Source organism: Symphalangus syndactylus, chromosome 22 (genome assembly GCF_028878055.3).
Source record: "Symphalangus syndactylus isolate Jambi chromosome 22, NHGRI_mSymSyn1-v2.1_pri, whole genome shotgun sequence".
In the NCBI taxonomy this organism is placed as follows: domain Eukaryota; kingdom Metazoa; phylum Chordata; class Mammalia; order Primates; family Hylobatidae; genus Symphalangus; species Symphalangus syndactylus.
This window is the reverse complement of record NC_072444.2, coordinates 71,451,478-71,467,471: the sequence shown is the minus strand read 5'-3', so window position 1 is coordinate 71,467,471 and position 15,994 is coordinate 71,451,478.

Genomic DNA, 15,994 nt, shown 5'->3' with positions numbered 1-15,994 from the left:
CTCACTATTAAAAGATAAATTTGAGCTGGGTGCAGTGGCTCATGCCTATAATCCCAGCATTTTGGGAGGCTGAGGCGGGTGGATCACTTGAGGCCAGGAGTTCAAGACCAGCCTGAGCAACATGGCGAAACACTGTCTCTACTAAAATTACAAAAATTAGCCAGGCATGGTGGTGGATCCCTGTAATCCCAGCTACTTGGGGGGCTGAGGCACTAGAATTGTTTAAACCCGAGAGGCAGAGGTTGCAGTGAGCCAAGATCACACTACTGCACTCCAGCCTGGGTGACATGGCAAGACTCTGTCTCAAAAAAAAAAAAAAAAGATAAATTTGAAATCCTTAGATTGGCATTTGCCAACTTCTATCATTTGAACTTTTTTTCTCCCACTACTTCTCTATGCAACCTCCAAATGTCAGTCAAATTCCCCATCCTTTCAGGATCCCCTTGAGGAGTATCATAATAATAGTTTCAATGAATCATTGCCTTCCTGCATCTATACTACTTTGCAATATGGCCTTGCCTCTCCTTCCTCACAAAGATGGAATCTCAGGAACCAGAACTGGCCTGGGAATTGCCTTGGACATTCAGATGTGACAGAGGTGATCTGAAGCCTATACTTCAAGAGACCTTGAAGTTTCCACCTTTGCCCTCTTGGAATCCTAAGAACAGCATGCTATGAAGAAGTTGGTTTATCCTATTAGAATATGAGGGTCATGTGGAGGAGAGCCAAAGTGTCCCAGAAAACAACCAACACTAATTTTTTCATCCTTCTGGGTCAATCAGTCCTCCACCAGAAATCAGTCCCATCTACAAGCTCAGGCAAAACCAGCAGAGGAACTGCACAGTCAATGCACAGAATCATGAGAATGAGTAAATCATTGTTTCAAGCTTCTAAGTTTTGGGATGGTGTATTAGACAACAATAAATAGCAATAATATAAAGCAATAGATGATTGTCATATGGTCCACTCCGTAATAATTTCCTTGAATATCCATCAGCATTACACTTTCCCCTTAGGAAATTTGTAGCACTGTATATCAGCTAATGCTATCTTGTACTTTTCATATTTTAAGAAACTTCTATGTTCCACTCATAATGTAAATTCTTTTATTATAGAATGGCATATTTTAAAGAGAGATGGTTCCTTATTCTTTAAATGGTATTTAGTGTCCTTGAAGCCCTCTAGTCATCTGTTCAGATTAAATAAACCTGATTGGTTTTGCATTTTATTACACAGATTTTTCTCAAACTTTTAGAGATAAAACATAGGAAAAGGGAAGTAGGAAATACATGAGAATAAGTGTAATAGGTTTTATTCAATGTAGTTATTGATAATATGCAATATGAAAGACAATAGAAGTTCTGCAATATACATAAAAGATCAAAATTTAACATCGATATTCAAAAAGTTTTTCATTTAGACAGAATTTGGCAAACTATGGCCAGCTGCCTGCTCCTGTAAATAATGTTTTACTGGCTGGGCGCAGTGGCTAATGCCTGTAATTGCAGCACTTTGGGAGGCCGAGGCAGGCGGATCACAAGGTCAGGAGATTGAGACCATCCTGGCTTACACAGTGAAACCCCATCTCTACTAAAAGTACAAAAATTAGCTAGGCATGGTGGCACAGGCCTGTAGTCCCAGCTACTTGGGAGGCTGAGGCAGGAGAATCGCTTGAACCCGGGAGGCGGAGGTTGCAGTGAGCCGAGATCATGCCACTGCACTCCAGCCCAGGTGACAGAGCGAGACTCCATCACAAACAAATAATAATAATAATAATAATAAGGTTTTAAAGACACATACACATGCCCTTTCATCTGTGTATTGCCTACGGCTGCTTTTGTGTTACAACAGCAGAGCTAGTAGTTGGCTAAACTACTGTGTGATTTTCAAAGCCCGAAATATTTACTATCTGTCCCTTTAGGAAAAAGTATGCTGACCCATGTTTTAGTATAAGTAATAAGTATAATCAGAGAAAAATATAAAATTCAAATGGTGGCAGAGAGACAAAAAATAAAATATTTTACAAGTATGAAAGAGAATATGATCATTTTTGGCTAGAATATTTAGGAAAGGCTACATGAGTAAGAAATAATTTGATATGGGTAGTGAAATAAGGGTAATATTCTAGACAGTAGTTAATTTAAGGAGGAGAAGTTTGAGATGAGGAAAAATAGAGAAGGCACCTCAGGAGTGAAGAGGAAGAGAATAAAAGACAGTTGAGAGTTAGGGAGAGAATTGACATGTTATTATGACTTTGGAAACCAATGGAGAAGAGAGTTATAAAGCAAGATGGTCCCCAGTATAGACAGCTGCAGAGGGTATTATTTTAGTTCCACAGAGCTGCTGTAACAAAGTACCAAGCACTGAATGGCTTAAAACAACAAAAATGTATTGCTTCACAGATATGGAGGCTTGAGGTCCAAAATCAAGTTTTCTACAGGCACATATTCTCTCTGACAACTCCAGGGAAGGATTCTTCCAAGAAATACCAGCAATTTTTGGCATTTCTTGGCTTGTAGATGCACCACTCTAGCTATGTGGCAGTCTTTTCCCTGTATGTCTTTACATCTTCCCTCTGTGAAAGTCTGTCTCTGTATCCAAATTTATCCTTTTTATAAGGATACTTGTCGTCTTAGAACTCACCCTAATGGCCTCATTTTAACTTGATCACTTCTGTCAATAATTTATTTGCAATCATGTCACATTCTGAGGTACTGAAGATTATGATTTCAACTTATCTTCCTTGAGGAACACAATTCAACTCCAAAGAGGTATAGACCAGAAAAGCTGGAGGGGTCAGGGGATGCACAGATGAGGTTATCACTGGTGAATTTTGAAAAATTAACTTTAGATTGGTGAGTTTTGGAACCACCTGGTTACCAGAAGCTGTTATGGTAGAATAATTTGTGAACAAATTCAAAACAATGAAAATAAAGAGCAGAGTAGTTTTAGAAAATCATAGCATTAACATTTGTTTTAGCAGAGTCAATACCTTCACATAGCAAAAAAGAAATGGAAGAAATACAAGAGAATAAAACAACAGATTGAGCAAGTTTTAGATTTAAAGGAAGGAGAGAAACAATCAATATGACAGGCAGAGGAGAAGACTTGGTAAGAAAGAAGGGTGTATTTTTCCTCAAAGACTGAATAAAGAAAAGAGAAGTCTCAAAAAGTCATGCAGATAGTTCCCATTAGATTCAAATTTTCTTTTCTTTTCGTTTCTTTTTCTTTTCCTTTTTTTTTTTTTTTTTTTTTTTTTGAGATGGAGTTTTGCTCTTGTTGCCCAGGCTGGAGTGCAATGGCACAATCTCGGCTCACTGCAACCTCCGCCTCCCCAGTTCAAGTGATTCTCCTTCATCAGCCTCCCGAGCAGCTGGGATTACAGGCGCAAGCCACCAAGCCCAGCTAATTTTTTTGTATTATGGTAGAGACAGGGTTTCACTATGTTGGTCAGGCTGGTCTCGAACTCCTGACCTCAGGCGATCTGCCCACCTCAGCCTCCCAAAGTGCTGGGATTACCAGTGTGAGCCACCACACCCAGCCAGATTCAAAATTTCTAAGGAAAGTAGGATATGACATCATGTGCTTACAATAAAACAATAAAGAGTGTATATTGGGCCTAGGGTCAGTGAAAAAGTGTAGGAAAAAAGCCAGCATTATAAATTTGCTTGAAACCCCGTCTCTACTAAACATACAAAAAATTAGCCGGGTGTGGTGGCGGGCGCCTATAATCCCAGCTACTCGGGAGGCTGAGGCAGGAGAATGGCGTGAACCCGGGAGGCGGAGCTTGCAGTGAGCCGAGATCGCGCCAGTGCACTCCAGCCTGGAGGACAGAGAAAGACTCCGTCTCAAAAAAAAAAAAAAAAAAAAAATTTGCTTTATTTGCTTTGGTACCAACAGAAGATGAATTATATATATATATATACACACATATATATATATATACACATATATATATACACATATATATATACACACATATATATACACATATATACACACATATACACACATATATATACACATATATATACATATATATATACACACACACACACACACACATATATATATATGCTGTTTAGCAGAGCACCTCAAACTGAAGTTAGGGAGCATGGATTTGTAGTAAATCTTAGCGTGGTTATGTGATTTTTCTGCTAATGCTCAGCAGCCCCAGAGACAAAACAGAGGACGCAGACTGTAGGGATGGTTGAGACCTGGGGATCAGTAAGGAGTATTGGAAAAAGCAATACTCTGCAGTCGAAGTGAATGCACAACATTTTTTACTTCGATGCCAGAGTTTGTTAAAGAGTCAGGGAAGATGATAAAATATGGGATGAAATTGCGGATGAGAAAAAGGGAAACATCTAGAGTTTGTGACGAGAACCAAGCCCAAATTTAGTAGAAGAGATTGAAAGAGGTGAGGAGATTTTTTTAGAGTTTAATGTCTTCGAGACAGAGAATTGTTGAGTACTGATGAGGAGAAATGTGTGACTAGGCAGGTGGGTTGTTGCCATCAAGAGACTTTTGGGAAAAACGGGATTTCAAAGCCCACCTTGATCTAAATCATGAACACAACTTCAAAAAACGGACAAAATGAGAAAGTGGAAAAAATGGACAAAAACCTAAAAGCCAAACTCCTTTTATATGTTTTTTTGAATGTGAATCTGAATGAAGTGAATAAAACATTTTCACCAGAAAAAGATCATTTTTCATATGACTGTGACAGCTGATGATAGAAGATTTTAAGTCAACGAAAATGTACATGCATGTTAATATAAGACTTTTTTTTTGCTTTGCAAAACTGGAGGGTGGGTGGAGGAATTATTACAGAATGTTTTATTGTTAATGGGAAATTGTGTGGGCAGCTTGTTTTATTGCTAGGCAAATGTTAATGAATAAATGCCTGCGATTAATGGGTTTTTATAAAGGATTTAAGTTGAAGTCATCTTTTCTCTTACTTTTCATGTCATAAACTGTGAAGAATTGTCTAGGGAGGATATGTTATCCTTGGCCTTGGAGACATGAGTTACATAGCGTTTCTACATGGTAAGTTGGTCAGAATGAACTCAAAGCAAGTACAAGCAGGAAAACGTCTTCATTTTTCTCTTCACCGCACTTTTAATCAAGATCTGTCAAATCTCTCCTGCCTGCCTTAGACAGAATCTCAAATAGGTGTCATAACTTTCCTGTCTCATTTGACTATAAAAATAGCCTTATGTCCAATTGTTAAAATGTTCAGTCAATTTTTTTTGTTTTGTTTTGTTTTTTGACATGGATTTTAACTCTTGTCACTTAGGCTGGAGTGCAGTGGTGTGATCTGTTCATTGCAACCTCTGCCTCCTGGGTTCAAGTGATTCTCCTGCCTCAGCAACCCGAGTAGCTGAGACTACAGGTGCTTGCCACCATGCCCAGCTAATTTTTGTACTTTTAGTAGAGATGGGTTTCCCCATGTTTTCCAGGCTGGTCTAGAACTTCTGACCTCAGGTGGTCCGCCCGCCTCGGCCTCCCAAAGTGCTGGGATTACAGACATGAGCCACAATGCCCAGCCTAGTTTTTAAATTAAAATTTCTATCCCACATACAATTAAAACATTTTCCCCCTTATTAGCTTAGGCACGATGTGTCTGACTTTAAAACCACCAGTAAGCAACATGGTACGGAGTGGGTGGTCCATTTGTTCATCACTTTTTTAAACCTACTCTTCCCTTCCCACCTCCATCCTCTGTCTTCTAGGATTAGGGCACAAGGTGATGAGGAAAGATGAGAAAAAGAGGCACAATTGTTTGTACTTCATTGATGCCACCTGTGGTTTTCTGTTGGTTGACATTTTCTGTCTTTAATCACTGCGATGTGACAGGCATTTGAAAATTGAAATAAGTTTGCAAAATACCCCTGGTGTTACACTCTTCCCCCTGGCAGATCTTTCTGTTTGACAGTTCCTTAAAACTCCTCATGTCTGCTACTTTCTGCATATACTTACTTTGCCCAATGGATACTCATGTATCCTCGTCTCACTGTGTCCGGAATTGGTGGGTTCTTGGTCTCACTGACTCCAAGAATGAAGCTGCGGACCCTCGCGGTGAGTCTTACAGCTCTTAAGGTGGCACGTCTGGAGTTTGTTCGTTCCTCCCGGTGAGCTCGTGGTCTCGCTGGCTCCAGGAGTGAAGCTGCAGACCTTCGTGGTGTTACAGCTCATAAAAGCCGTGTGGACCCAAAGAGCGAGCAGTAGCAAGATTTATTGCAAAGAGCGAAAGAACAAAGCTTCCACAGTGTGCAAGGGGACCCGAGTGGGTTGCCACTGCTGGCTCGGGCAGCCTGCTTTTATTCTCTTATCTGGCCCCACCCACATCCTGCTGATTGGTAGAGCCAAGTGGTCTGTTTTGACAGGGCGCTGATTGGTGCGTTTACAATCCCTGAGCTAGACATAAAGGTTCTCCACGTCCCCATCAGATCAGTTAGATACGGAGTGTCAACACAAAAGTTCTCCAAGGCCCCACCAGAGCAGCTAGATACAGAGTGTCGATTGGTGCACTCACAAACCCTGAGCTAGACACAGGGTGCTGATTGGTGTGTTTACAAACCTTGAGCTAGATACAGAGTGCCGATTGGTGTATTTACAATCCCTGAGCTAGACATAAAGGTTCTCCAAGGCCCCACCAGACTCAGGAGCCCAGCTGGCTTCACCCAGTGGATCCCGCACCAGGGCTGCAGGTGGAGCTGCCTGCCAGTCCCGCGCCATGCACTGGCACTCCTCAGCCCTTGGGTGATAGATGGGACTGGGTGCCGTGGAGCAGGGGCTGGCGCTCGTTGGGGAGGCTCGGGCTGCACAGGAGCCCAGGGAGGGGGTGGGAAGGCTCAGGCATGGCGGGCTGCAGTCCCAAGCGCTGACCTGCGGGAAGGCAGCTAAGGCCCTGCGAGAAATCGAGCGCAGCGCTGATGGGCTGGCACTGCTGGGGGACCCAGTACACCCTCCGCAGCCGCTGGCCCGGGTGCTAAGTCCCTCATTGCCTGGGGCCGGCAGGGCCTGCTGGCTGCTCCGAGTGTGGGGCCCACCAAGCCCACGCCCACCCGGAACTCCAGCTGGCCCACAAGCGCCCCACGCAGCCCAGGTTCCCGCTGGCGCCTCTCCCTCCACACCTCCCTGCAAGCTGAGGGAGCCGGCTCCCGCCTTGGCCAGCCCAGAAAGGGGCTCCCACAGTGCAGTGGTGGGCTGAAGGGCTCCTCAAGTGCCGACAAAGTGGGAGCCCAGGCAGAGGAGGCGCCAAGAGCGAGGGAGGGCTGTGAGGACTGCCAGCACGCTGTCACCTCTCATCACCAAACTGAAGGAGACAGTTTTCCTAACTTCTGACTCCTTCTTTCTCCTCCTGCCATGCAGGCAGTCCAAGCCAGCTCCTGCTTTTAGACCTCTCTGTATAAATAGCAGGCACCTCTCTATGTTTTTGTTTTCCCCTAAAGTCAGGTTTTCTCTGGAGCTTTCTCATCTCACCTCATCTAAATGATAGGAAAAATATGGGCTCTAACAAGACTGTTGTGGAATGAGATGCCTCTCCCTTTCTTATAAGCACCCTAATCCTGTAAGATGTTCTTTTGGGGTGTCCATCACTTAACTTCAATGCAGAAGGAGGACTACATATCCCCTTCTCTCAACAAAAAGACAAGAGTTAAATCATTCTGTGTTTCTAGGAATTTTCTTCAAACACTTTACTTAAACATTTCGAGTCTTTCCTTATAAACACTCTTAGGGATCATGATACCCTGACTGGTTTTGCTCCATTTTGGTTAATGTCACATGGATGGTTTTATTACAACTCTTTAGAACTTTAGGGGTACACCATTCCTATTAGTTCTCAGCTTTCAAGTTTTAGCTGAAAATCCAAGACCTCAGAGACAGTCCCATACTTTCTCTGCAGACTAATTTTGAATGCTATTCATGTTAAGCATGGGACTGAGTTTATACATGGAGAGCTGTAACCTACAGCAAACAACAGGGTAAGGAGGAGGATGATATGGTTAGGCTTCGTGACCGCACCCAAATCTCATCTTGAATTGTAATCTCCCTAATCCCCATAATCCCCACATGTCAAGGGAGAGAGCAGGTGGAAGCAATTGACTCGTAGGGACAGTTTTTCCCATGCTGTTCTTAGAAAAGTGAGTGAGTTCTCACAAGATCTGATGATTTTATAGGGGGTTCTTCCCCCACTTTACTCAGCACTCCTCCTTCCTGCCGTCATGCGAAGAAGGTGCCTTGCTTCCCCTTTGCCTTCTGCCATGATTGTAAGTTTCCTGAAGCCTCCTCAGCCATGCTGAACTGGGAGTCAATTAAATCTTTTTCCTTTATAAATTACTCAGTCTTGGGCAGTTCTTTAATAGCAGTGTGAAAACAGACTAATACAGGTTATCTAAGTTTGTCATCACCTTCTCCTAAGATTACTGCTGAAAATGAGAACAACTCACAACATTTACAAAAAACTTTTGGTAATGTTTTTATGGCTACAGATTGAGATTCTATTGGTTGGTACTGACTACTTCTTTCATTCGAGTTGGTATGTGGTCATATTTATATATTTAATATTTGTTAAAAACTTCAGAGCAAATGAGTGCTTACACAGTTGGCACTTAATTCATGATGAAGAAATATGTGTGATTTTCATAATTTTACAAGAAGAATTTAAGTCCTCCCTTTATTGTTTATATAATATTTATTTAATAAACAAATAGCATTTACTATGTGTCAGACACTGTTCTAAATGCTTTATAATGCATTTAATTCTCATAACGACTCTATGAGGTGGTTACTCTTATCATTTTTATTTTACCAGAATAAACTGAAGCACAGGAAACTTGAGTTTGTGCAAGGTCATACCACACAAAGTGGTGACGCCTGGGTTTGTGCAGAGGCAGTCTGACTTCGGAATGTGTGTTCTCACCATTATGCAATGTGGCCAGTTACTTCTAAAGAGATTTAAATTAGATTAAAATAAAAGACACACAAAAATACCACCAAAATAAAAATTGGAAAATCCAAAGTCATGAAGTTAATGAAGGGAGAAATTACTGTAATGAAGAGCCAAGTGCTAAATTTAGTTCAGAGTTTTCTAACAAGTAAATCATAAAGGAAAATAAGATGAATTACATAGCTCTTGTAGTCTCATTCTCATATCAAAGGGAACTTTAGAATTTATTTGGATGAAGAAACTGTCTCTAGCTTTCAATAAGAAGAGGTTTATACCAGGAAGATCTTTTCATAAAAGATATCTCCCATAAACTTTTTACAGATTATATAGAAATTCTATTTCTATTGTATCTTATAACAAGAAATAAGCTGAAGATAATAATGAAAACATTAAAAATTTGTGAAGGAAGTTATAAAAGAAACTAATGTTTATTAACATACCTGGCAAACCTCTATTCTCTTTTAATTTAATGATATACTGTAGATAGTATAGAGGAGCTATTTTTATAAATTTTGCTCATCTACTTTCTGAAAGAATTCTCAAAAATAATATATCCCCTTGTACATTTTAAATTGGCATCTTATTTATCTTATAGTAAGTTTAAATAGTTGTAATGAATGTAATTTCTGAAATATTATAATTATTAATATTTAAAATAAAACTGTCAAATCATTCTTTTAGTTTGTCCAACAGAATCTTATTACTCTAGTAATTTGATATCTACCAGAATCAATTTTAAGATTTATGAACCAGACAAAAATTTTACATTCTGCTTCAGATGTCCATTCTATTATGCATATAGAATATTTACATTTTTATTGTTGAAAGTCTTTTCTTGATCAAGTTTTCAGGTCTCTGCAACAGCAACTTGTCTATATATAGATATGTTTATCTACATTTTTAATTTAAATTTAAATTCTAAACATTTAAACAGTTTTTAAAATTTTCTGTACCATTGGAATCTAAGTTTTAAGAATTCTTTTTGGATCAACTATCATTAAGAGCATTACTTATATTATCAGAACAAATATATAACAGATTTTGATAAATATTAAATACAGAAAATAAAATTATATTGACAATGACTCAATGACCTTTTTCAATTAATTTATACACTTTTGGATTACTGTTAGTTATTGATAGAACGTTACAAGGTTCAGTAGAAAGTAATTGCAAGAAAACCAGTTCATTTTTTTGGTATTGTATTCCATTCTAATGTCATTTTTCATCCTTAGCAAAAATACATAAAAGCCATAATTGCATGGTGACTTAATTAAAGGAATATTCTCTGATAGCAATGTTTGAATTCCCCTCTACCCCCACTAAGTGCAAGACTTACAAAAATTCATTAATGATTTCTGTGAGTCTACTTTTAGAATAGGTCCTGTGAAATACTTCTCTAAGGATATTTTCTTATAAGCACATGGTAGGGATGAAAAAATTTTCAAAATTCCATCTAAGTAAAAATAAATATAGGTTTTCAGATTTCAATAAGAAGTCTATAAAAATTCATAAAAATGATTTGTATGAGCCTGAATAAGTATTTGAGGAAATATGAAACACTATCTTGCCTTCAGCATATGGTCATTTAATTCAAAGATGTAATGTTGGTCTGTTGTAAATAAATGCAGGATGTATATTATTATATTTTGTTTGAAATCATGGCAAAAATATGTCACTGATACAGACACTGGTCAATGAGAACCCCCTCCCCAAACTCTTTCTCATTACTGAGAATGACAAAATTGCAGAGAGAGTATACTTTGTAGCAGATTAATATTTGTATTAGTCCGTTTTCACACTGCTGATCAAGACATCCCAAGACTGGGAAGAAAAAGAGGTTTAATTGGACTTACAGTCCCACAGGGCTAGGGAGGCTTCAGAATCACGGCAGGAGGTGAAAGGCACTTCTTACATAGTGGTGGCAAGAAAAAATACGGAAGAAGCAAAAGCAGAAACCCCTGATAAACCCATTAGATCTAGCGAGACTTATTCACTATCATGGGAATAGCACGGGAAAGACCAGCCCCGCCATGATTCAATTACCTCCACCTGGGTCCCTCCCACAACATGTGGGAATTCTGGGAGATACGATTCAAGCTGAGATTTGATGGGGACACAGCCAAACTATATCAATATTTAAGACATAATATTCAAATTTTAAATTTCTAAATATTTAGGTTGTTAAATAGATAAGCCTTACATTAGTGTGTCACTTGGATGAAATACATTTCCACTAACCTCAATGTTTTTGTTTTTACCTCATGTGATACTCCCTCAAAGCAACAGATTCCTTAATGATAGTCAAGGGATAGAACAGATTAAATTATTAAACAAAAGTTATCAGTTCTACTATATCACTATAAAATATATCTAATTAACAGCACCCAAACTACATTTGTGAGATTCAACCACGTTCATTTTTTTGGTATTGTATTCCATTCTAATGTCATTTTTCATCCTTAGCAAAAATACATAAAAGCCATAATTGCATGGTGACTTAATTAAAGGAATATTCTCTGATAGCAATGTTTGAATTCCCCTCTACCCCCACTTATTGGTGCCTTATAGATTTTGGCATTGTAAGGCATTGTGTAATTCTGAGATTTGAAATGTTTGGGGAGTATGATTCTCTTTGGTAAAGTATGAGATGGGAGAGTGTGGATGAAGAGCTGCAAGCAGAAAGCCTGCATGATGTTATTATTGCTCCTACTTTCTCAGTCAGGTCAGTTTTCAGGAGGAGTGTGTATTTCTATTGAAGATCTAGAAATTGACTTTATGAGACTTTGAGCCCCATGGAAAGTTTCTCTGTACCATTAGGGATATATACAAACCCATAGATACCTATACCATACTAGACTGTTGGTCAGATTGTTTAATATAGTATGTCAGCTTGACTTTGGAAAGCTCTAGATGTTGAGGCAGAATTTCTCTGATGAATATTTAACTGTACAAATTTTGTACATTGGTTATATGCCCCTCTCTTAACCACTACCTTGACTTTAACATCATAAATTAGTTTTGTCTATTTTTTAAACTTTATGTACAGCATGTAGCATTTTTGTGAGTGAGGGTCTGACTTCTTTTTGTCAAATTAATTCTTGGGAAGTTCATTCATAGTGTATGTGACTATAGTTTATTTTACTTTTTACTGCATTTCATTTTATGAATATACCACAATTGTCCATTTTATAGTGGATGCCAACTTCAGGATGCTTTGCATTTCAAATGTTTGTGAATGAGGCTACTATAAATTTTCTGAAGTTCCTTGGTCTAGTGATGATCATTATCATTACCAGCCAATGTAGAACACTTTGGTTCCTCCTCTTATCCCTCCTAGTGGTAGAGCTGGGTAAATTCCTTGTTACGGGAAGAAATGCTCATAACGAATGCTAAGTAGACTAGAAAACACGAAGCTACTGCATCCAATTATGACTGAAGAAAACAAATTTTATTTTACCAAAGCATGCTCACCAGTTAAAGCTGTTTCTCTACAAAATTCACATTTCAAAAATGTGATCAAAATTTGCAGCCATTTATTTACCTCATTTTAGCTACGAGAATCTAGATATTTTATTGAAAAGGCAAATCATATGAAAAATTTCTAGAAATAGAATTATTGGATGAAAAAGCAGATATATTTTAAGACTTCTGATAAAGGAACAGTGACAATTTACACCCTATCACCAGTGTACTGGAATGCCAATCTCCCCTTGCTAATGCCACATGTTATTGATCATTGCCAATTTAATTGGCTGAGAATGGGATCTCTGTGTTGTTTTTATTTGCATTGCTTTGATTGCTAGTTGATGTTGAACAGTATATCTAATAGTGAGACAGAACTTGAGTAAAAAGAGAAGGAGGGGGAAGAGATAATTAAGCTTGTGTGTGGTTGCTGTTTTTAATGTTCACATTCTAATTTCTGTTATTTAAGTGTGTGAAAATGATTTTGGATAAAGTGCCCCCCTTCATCATCTGCTTATCGCTTCTTCAACTCTTTTTACATTGAATTATCTCCCCATTTTTCTAAATTTCTGGTTTCTAGTTGAAGCTGGAGGCAAGAGACATGGAGAGACATCCAGGAGATGTGATTAGATGGGACCAGATATCACATTTGCCTTTCCTCATCGTCTTTCCTCCCTAAACTTATGATTCAGGGAAACATAGACTGTGATGACTATTCCACGATGCTGGAAAAATTACAACACCCCCTAAATATTAAAGTACATTTTGTTCTGTTGCCTTTGGAGTAATAAAACATAAAGGAACCACCCTTGGACAACAAAAAATTAATTGAAATCATTTTCTTCATGTTTCATCTCCTTGTATACAGTAGACCTTTTAAAAGTGTTGAAAGAATAAATATAAGTAAATGAATGAGAAAGTGAATGAATGAAGGTTCTAAGTAACATTTACTTGAGATATATGAATGCCAGCAGAAAAAAAACCCATTCATACTCGAGTAGATAAATCTAAGCTGATTTAAATTTCTTCTATGTCCACTGTTTACTGAAAATCTTTGAAATTTCATTTATTAGGTAATCAGTGAGTAAAAAATTAATCTAAAAAGGAAATAATGAATTTCATAGGGTCAATTATTATGTGTCAGTTTATGTGCCGATATGGTTTGTTAAAAGTAAATCCAAGAATTCGGTGGGAAATTGCTGTTGAATATACAGTTACTCTGACTTAGCTGGTAATTAAATTAAACATTCTATGGCAAGAAAAAGCTATTCAAAATATTATCAGTGAAAAATCCACTTTGATAAATATGCATGATTTCAGAGATTAACCAGTGTTGTTACCACTAAACAACCAATCCTGAAATTTATAATAATACGTGTAGATGAAATATTAGAATCACAATCGTAACAGTAATAATAGAGTATCCATTACAAAGAAGTCAGTTAACAAAATAGTAAGCATTTTGTTTCCATAAAGGATTGAGAAATGTGGAATTGGAGGGGAAATTCAAGATGGGGACAAAGAATAGAGACCCACTCAGGTTAGCTTAAGTGATTGAAAATGTTTATAAAATAGATGCAGAATATAAAAAATGAAACTAACCTCTCTTAGCAGGCCTATGAAATATTGGCACACCATTTTAAACAAATTTTATGTGAGAGGTAAAATAGCTCAGGGAACTACTTCCACTGAGCACAGAAATGGAAGTAGTTCTCTGCTCTAACGCTCTGCATTATGAAGACTCAAATTATTTCCAGCTTCAACTTCAACAGCTCTTGCCCTCGCAAACTGATTGATTTGTCCCTTCTTTTTTTTCCTGAGCCACAACATGTCTTTATGATTTCTGATTACTTATGGCTTATGTAGGCTTTGGTTGCCTCATAGGGTCTGCTTTTTGGCTTCTCTTTTTGCATGTATCCAAATTTGCTCAACACATCCCCTATTTCTATTTTGTGTGTCATAGATTCCAAATTCAGCGAGAGTATCCAATTAGATGAAAGAGTCACAAAATATGATGTATCTCTGGTAGAACTCATGTCAGGAAAACTCAAGAGCCATTTCAAAAGAATCACCACTAGAACTTATTTGGTATTAAGTGTTTTGGAGTTTTTCTTGAGAGTCAAAATATAGGCCAAAAAAAATGCTGTCTTGGGGTCAAAATCCTTCACTAGTCCAATCATTTTGGTGGAGTTCTGAGATTATGTACCTATAATGACACTTTCAGAGAAAGGTTGTAGGTAAGACCGGTGCACTGGAATTTTCCTGAAGGAGATTGTGGAACTGGTAGATACCTTCTATGCTGTTCCCTTCAACCTGTGTTAATGGTGACACTAAACATGTTGAAGACTCAGCAAAGATTAAGGAGCTGAAACTTCAGTATAGTTTTCTTTTTAACAGAAAATCATTTAATAAATTGCATTGCTATTTATCATCAATTATTTTGCCAAGAAGTTGTGGTTATAATGAATAACACCTGAATCAATGGAAGATGGTCTTAATATGTTGATACGTTAAGTTTTTATGTGGTCAGGCTATCTGAGTAAAGTGTAGTGCTAAAACAAATGTTGACTCAACCCTCGATTTCCTTAGTAGAATTACATGTAAACTACATTAAAATAATAAATCAAAAGACCACAAACATCAAAAAAAGCTACTTTGTATAAAAGTTGAAATGACTTGTTTAGCGGGATCCTTGCCTTTTATAGTAGAGACCCTTAGTGTAAAAATAAACTTTAAATTTGGAAGGCAAAGGAATTGGTGATTTATGGGAGATTTGACAGTAGTAATTATTTTTTAAAGTAATCATAATAGTTTACCTTGAAAATATTCAGTCACCAAAGCCATAGTATTATTCTGTTTCTAGAACTTGAGACTCTCCCTTTCTTTTTTTTTAATTTTTTTATTATTATTTTTTTAATTATTATACTTTAGATTTTAGGGTACATGTGCACAATGTGCAGGTTTGTTACATATGTATCCATGTGCCGTGTTGTTTTGCTGTACCCATTAACTGGTCATTTAGCATTAGGTAGATCTCCTAATGCTGTCCCTCCCCCCTCCCCCCACCCCACAACAGTCCCTGGAGTGTGATGTTCCCCTTCCTGTGTCCATGAGTTCTCATTGTTCAATTCCCACCTATGAGTGAGAACATGCGGTGTTTGGTTTTTTGTCCTTGCGATAGTTTACTGAGAATGATGGTTTCCAGTTTCATCCATGTCCCTACAAAGGACATGAACTCATCATTTTTTATGGCTGCATAGTATTCCATGGTGTATATGTGCCACATTTTCATAATCCAGTCTATCGTTGTTGGACATTTGGGTTGGTTCCAAGTCTTTGCTATTGTGAATAGTGCTGCAACAAACATAAGTGTGAATGTGTCTTCATAGCAGCATGATTTATAGTCCTTTGGGTATATACCCAGTAATGGGATGGCTGGGTCAAATGGTATTTCTAGTTCTAGATCCCTGAGGAATCACTACACTGACTTCCACAGTGGTTGAACTAGTTTACAGTCCCACCAACAGTGTAAAAGTGTTCCTATTTCTACACATCCTCTCTGGCACCTGTTGT